Genomic DNA, 7001 nt, shown 5'->3' on the forward strand with positions numbered 1-7001 from the left:
ACTATATTAAACTAGGCCATGTAAAGTCACAGTGTTGGTGGTCGAAGAAAAGCACTGGGGGGGCTGATGTGGTAAAACAGGATAAGACAGTGGGATTTGTTAGAGTGGTAAAGGAAAGCCCAAGGGAAGCGAAGGAGGTGCAAATGATTGTACAGCCTGTTCAAGAAGTAATTGTTAAGAAGGTGCCAGATGTCTTTAAAGAATTTACTTGTATGGGTAAAGTTTACTCATGTGTATCAGGAAGAGCAGGTGAAGAAGTCACAATTTTACAAGATACAGGGGCTAGTCAATCTTTAATGGTAAGAGATGAGGAATTATGTAGTTTGGGAAGAATGTTGACAGAAAAGGTGGTGATACGTGGAATTCAGGGTGAGAGGGAAAAAAAAAAGAAAAATGAAATTTTAGGGGCAGCACGGTAGCCTTGTGGATAGCACAATTGCTTCACAGCTCCAGGGTCACAGGTTCAATTCCGGCTTGGGTCACTGTCTGTGCGGAGTCTGCACGTCCTCCCCGTGTGTGCGTGGGTTTCCTCCGGGTGCTCCGGTTTCCTCCCACAGTCCAAAGATGTGCAGGTTAGGTGGATTGGCCATGATAAATTTCCCTTAGTGTCCAAAATTGCCCTTAGTGTTGGGTGGGGTTACTGGGTTATGGGGATAGGGTGGAGGTGTTGACTTTGGGTGGGGTGCTCTTTCCAAGAGCCGGTGCAGACTCGATGGGCCGAATGGCCTCCTTCTGCACTGTAAAGTCTATGATAAAATGAAAATCGCTTATTGTCACAAGTAGACTTCAATGAAGTTACTGTGAAAAGCCCCAGTCGCCACATTCCGGCGCCTGTTCGGGGAGGCTGTTACGGGAATTGAACCGTGCTGCTGGCCTGCCTTGGTCTGCTTTCAAAGCCAGCGATTTAGCCCTGTGCTAAACAGTAACATTCCATTATATAAGGTAAGGCTGGAAAGTCCAGTGAAGAGTGGTAAAGTGGTAATAGGACTAATAGAGAAACTATCTTGTCCAGGAATACAGTTTATCTTGGGTAATGATATAGCAGTATCGCAGGTGGGAGTGATGCCTACTGTGGTTGATAAGCCAGTGGAAAATCAGACAACTGAAAGGTTGAAGGACGAATATCCTGGGATTTTTCCGGATTATGTAGTAACAAGGTCGCAAAGTCACAGGTTAAGACAAGAGGAGAAATCAAAATGTGAAGATGAAGTTGAAGTGCAATTATCAGAAACGATTTTTGATCAGATGGTTGAAAAAGAACAAGAACAGGTGGAGAATGAGGCGGATAGTTTTAGTTCAGGAAAATTGGCAGAGTTACAACAGAAAGATGTAGAAATAAAACGGATATATCAGAAAGCATATACGGAAGAGGAATCTGAGAGTATACCAGAGTGTTATTACTGTAAAAGTGATGTCTTGATGAGAAAATGGAGACCTGTACATATGCAGGCGGATGAAAAGTGGGCAGAGGTTCATCAAGTAGTATTGCCGGTAGGGTATAGAAAGGAGGTGTTGCGAGTTGCAGGAGGTACCAATGGGAGGTCATTTGGGAATAAGGAAAACTCAAGCTAAAATCCAGAAACATTTTTATTTGCCTGGACTACATAAAGATGTAGTTAAATTTTGTCAATCATGTCACACATGTCAAGTGATAGGGAAACCTCAAGCAGTGATAAAACCAGCGTCCTTAATACCCATTCCAGCATTTGAGGAACCTGAGGCCGAAGCCACGCTCCCAGAGTCGCAGACGCCCGGACCCCCGCCGGAGTCACCACCGAGGCTCATACGATCCAGGAGGATGACCAGGCCACCCGACCGACTGATTGCTTCAGTATAACCGATCTGTAACTGTAAATAAACACTGAATGTATATATCTTCCATGATTGTAAATATTCTCTACAACCTTGTAAGGAGGTATCACGGTACCTCCTTATCTGATCATACCATGTGAAATGCAATTGTAACCACTGGCCACCACCCCCGCCGGACTCTTTTTTTAACGGGGTGAATGTGGTATTATCAGGTATTGCAGTACCTGAGAGGCTGAAGACCATTGGTTAAACCTAGGGGTTTACCATTGGCTGTTTTGTATGTAGCTCCGCCCTGACAGGCGGGGTATAAGAACCGGTGCCGTCCCAGCAGCCCTCATTCTGTACCGAAGCTGCTGGGGAACAGTTCTAGTCTATTAAAGCCTTCAGTTATGCTTTAACCTCGTCTTTGCCATAATTGATCGCGCATCATGTGTTTAAAAAACATTTGTCCATAATTGCTGTATCACACCTGGAGAACAAGCCGTGTGCTGGAAAAGCAACAATAGCATTAAAGGGGGAGGTTGGTTGAACTCCATGATACATTTTGGGGTTCTGAAAACGCTTGGCTCATAACACTTGTTCATTGTTCAACACTACACATCTAAGCCACCCAGGTAAAGCAAAGCATAGAACAACACATGCATCAAACAATCCAAGGGCTGTGTAGCACAGAATTAGATACAGATGAAAGCTCCCTCTACACTGTCCCCATCAAACACTCCCAGATTAGGTACAGCTCAATGTTAGATACAGAGTAAAGTTCCCTCCACACGGTCCCTATCAAATGCTACCAGGCCGATACAGCACAGGGCTAGATACAGAGTAAAGCTCCATCATCAAATACTCCCAGGGCAGATACAGTACATGGTTAGATTCAAAATGAAGCTCCCTCTACACTGTCCGCATCAAACACTTTCAGGACAGGTACACCACAGGGTTAGATACAAAGTAAAGCTCCCTCTACACTGTTCTCATCAAACACTCCCAGGACAGAGATAACAGAAGGTTAGATACAGAAAAAAGCTCTCTCTACACTGTACCCATTAACACTCTCAGATCAGTTACAGCACAGGGTCAGATAAAGAGTAAAACTCCCTCTACACTGTTCCCATCATGCAGTCACAGATCAGGTACAGTACGGGGGGCAGATACAGAGTAAAGTTCCCTCTACATTGTCTGCATCAAACAATCCCAGGGCTGTGTTGCAGAGTTAGATGAAGAGTAAAGCTCCCTTTGCACTGTCCCCATTGTCATGATATGCAAACATGCAGCTAATGAACACATAGAATAGGACACAACCAATGAGCAGTCAGGACACAGGGTGGTATCTCACTATAAAAGGGATGAGGCACTCACACCCCGCCTCTTACCACAGACCAACATCTACAGAGTGAGACAGGGTGTATCCTCAGCATCACACCCCAGCACGTGGCTTAGAGCAAGGCTGGCTCAGTTAGACTGAGTTAATACCTTTAGATTAGCAGAGAGTCGAACTCATTGAGATCTGTGCTAATAGTTCAATAAAACACATCGAACTCACTTCAAAGTCTGGACCATCTTTTGCACCAAACTGCATCAAGTGGCAGCTTGTGTTATTCCAAATTACATAATATAACAACGGCTAAATAGAAACAACAATGGTTAACTTTTTTTATGAAATGCATTTTTTTTATTTTTTTGTATTTTTAAAAATGCAATTTATTCAAACTTGTATCAAAGTAGGTTACAGCAAATAAACACCCCGGGAAACATTCTTCCCAGCAATCAACTATAAAGTTTGTACAGATTTTTCTCATCCCCCCCAAGCGACGAACAGCTCCTCAAACACGGTCACCGACATCCCCCACCTTTTCTCAAACTCCCCTGCTGAGCCCCTTAACTCATACTTTATCTTCTCTAACCGCAGGAAGTCATACAGGTCACCCAACCATGCTGCTACTCCCGGTGGCGATGCCGACCGCCACTCCAGCAAAATTTGTCGCCGTGCAATCAGAGAGGCGAAGGCCAAGACATCGGCCTTCCTCCTCTCCATGAGCTCCGGCTTCTCTGAAACCCCAAATATCGCCACCAAAGGGTCCGGGTCCACTCTCTCCTCCGTGAACACTCCCACCCAGAATCTTCCCAATTTTTCACAACCCCAAAACATGTGCGCATGATTCGCTGGCCCCCGCCCACACCTCTCAAACTCATCTGCTACCCCCTGAAAGAACCCACTCATTCTCGCCCCAGTCATATGCACCCTGTGCGCCACCTTAAACTGTATCAGACTCATCCTTGCACAAGAGGAGGTCCAGTTTACCCTACGCAGTGCTTCACTCCATACTCCCCAATTGATCTCCATTCCCAACTCCGCTTCCCATTTCTCGTTGATCTTCACCACCCGCTCGCCTCCCTGCTCCCCCAGCCACTTATATATATCCCCAATTCTTTCCTCCCCTTCCACATCCGGAAGCAGCAGTCGCTCCAGCAGGGTGTATCCCAGCAATCTACGGAACCCCTTCCAGACCTTTCATGCAAAGTCCCTAACCTGTAGATACCTGAACTCTCTACCCCTCAGCAGCTCTACCCTCTCCCTTGCTCCTCCAGACTGACGAACCCTTCCTCTAAATACAAATCCCTCACCTTGACCAGCCCCACTTCCCTCCACCTCCTGTATACACTATCCATCCCCCCAATCCCCCCCCCCCCCGGACTCAAACCCATGATTCTCGCACAGCGGCGTTAGCACCGACATCCCTTCCACCCTAAAATGCCTCCTCAGCTGATTCTATATCTTCACTGTGGACTGCACCACTGGGCTCCCTGAATACCTACTCGGAGTTATTGGCAATGCTGCCGTCACCATAAACTCTTATTAATTCCTGTTGACTCAGGAGCTGCTCGATATGCGACTGTGCTCTGTGATTGTTGTCCAGATTCTGGGCTGCATTCTCCAATAATGGGGCTAAGTGCTGACGCCGTTGTGAAAACCGTGGTATTTCACGACGGTGTCATCAGGCCCCCAGCTGCAGCAATTCAACGGCCCACAAGGGGCTAGCAGAGGCCCAACATGAACCGTCCGAGGGAGCGGCCACCGTTACCCGGTTTGCATCATTGACATGATGCCACGGCAGCTGAAAAACATTCCCCCCCCCCCCCCCCCACACACAGACGTCGCAGGCAAGATGGCTGCCCGACGAGCAGCCCCGAGATTCAGGGACGGCGAACTGGACACCCTCCTGGATGCCCTGGGGGAGTGGAGGCTGGGTCTGTACACCGGGCCGGGCCGCAGGACAGCAGGTGCCATCGTTTGGCGTGCATGGGCGCAGGTGGCAGACGCCGTCAGCACCGTCGGGCAGTGACCAGGACCACGGGCCAGTGTCGGAAGAAGCTGCACGACCTCCTCAGGGCAGCCAGGCTGAGCACCCAGCACTGTGCCCCTGGCACCAACCCCCCACACATATCTGTCCCACCCCTCCCAGGGTGACGGTCCCACCCTCACCCTGACCCACATGGCTGCACCCACCCATGCCAGCCGCAATGGCCGGGTGCCCTGTGCACGGATGCCATCATAGACCCAACCGCTGGGTTGCATGCATCCAAGTGAGAACTCCCCCATAACACGTGTGCCCACACCCTCACCCTACCCCCTCATCCCACCACCCCACCCCACCCCACCCCCCAACCCCAACCCCCACCCCCTTACCACATCACCCCACCCCCATTTGTCTTTCTTGTATCTTGCAGGACCAGCCGGCGATAGTCCCGACCCAGCCGCCACCCCCAGCCAGTGCCAGGGCCGGTGCCCCCCAGGGACACAAGCACCGACGGGGAGGGTAACCGTAACAACAGCCCTCTGCCCGGGACGGGCCAGAACACCGCGACCCAGGGGACAGAAACACAGGGGACGGACACACAGGGGACAGACACACAGCACTACACAACACAGGAGATCCCAGAGTTAGGGTCCAATGATGACATAGACTTCCCGCCACTGCTGTCTCCTACACTCTCCACCATCGTAAGAGACTATCACCTCGGTTGGGATCTTTAGTGATGAGGTATCTCGGACACTCACTGGTGCACACCACACAGCCGCTCCGGTACAGCAGGTGGAGGCCGGAGCAGCTGAGGGTCCGGGCGGTCACACGGCAGCCTGGCCCCAGACAGATCTGGGTTCCTGGAACATCCAGTCCCACCCACAGATCAGGCGCAGTCAGCGACCCAGGGACCAGACAAAGGGATGACGGCCGGCTTCCAGCACCTGTAGACGCAGATAGAGGAGTCCAACCGCGTGTAGGAGTAGCGAGTGGTGCCAGTCATGCGTGCCACCCAGGCCGAAACCGCACAGGTGGCGTCCTCAGTGGAGGCTATGGGGGGGACGAAGGTGTCGGATATGGGTCAGGTTATGCAAAGCCTGGGGTCTTCACTGGAAGACTATGTTTATATTTCAACAACTCGGCTGGACAAAAAGAGTAACATATATATTGCAATATCGTAATATAACAGGCAGAACGTACGGGGACTGAACGGGCCGGTAAAGACGCCTTGGGTCTTTGCGCACTTCAGGAGCTTGAAGGCAGGGGTGGTCTTTCTGCAGGAGCCACACCTCCAGGTGAAGGATCAGGTCAGATTGAGAAAGGGATGGGTGGGTCAGGTATGTCACTCGGGATTTGATTGGCGGGGGTGGGGGTGGGGGGTGGGGTGAAGGATCCAGGTGAAGGATCAGGTCAGATTGAGAAAGGGATGGGTGGGTCAGGTATGTCACTCGGGATTTGATTGGCGGGGGTGGGGGTGGGGGGTGGGGGGGGGGGGGGTGGTAGGGGGATGGGGGGGGTGGCCATCTTGCTGAGCAAACGGACGGGGTTTGTAGGGGCCAAGGAAGTGGGGGACCGGGGGTGGAGATAAGTGATAGTGAGCAGGGTGTTGGATGGGTGCTGGTGGTGTTAGTGAACGTTTACATGCCGAATTGGGATGGCTTTGGGTTTGTGAAGGGGTTGCTGGGAACAATTCCGGACTTGGACATGCATCAGTTGATTATTGGTGGGTGATTTTAATTGTGTGCTGGAGCAGAGGGTGGACAGGTCGAGCCCTGAGTCAATGGGAAAGTTAAGGATGGCGAAGGAGTTGGGAGGGTTTATGGAGAAGATGGGAATGGTGGATCCGTGGAGGTTTAGCAACGCAGGGGAGAGGGAATAGTCCTTCTTCCA

The sequence above is a fragment of the Scyliorhinus torazame genome, chromosome 16, assembly GCF_047496885.1.
Source record: "Scyliorhinus torazame isolate Kashiwa2021f chromosome 16, sScyTor2.1, whole genome shotgun sequence".
Lineage (NCBI taxonomy): Eukaryota > Metazoa > Chordata > Chondrichthyes > Carcharhiniformes > Scyliorhinidae > Scyliorhinus > Scyliorhinus torazame.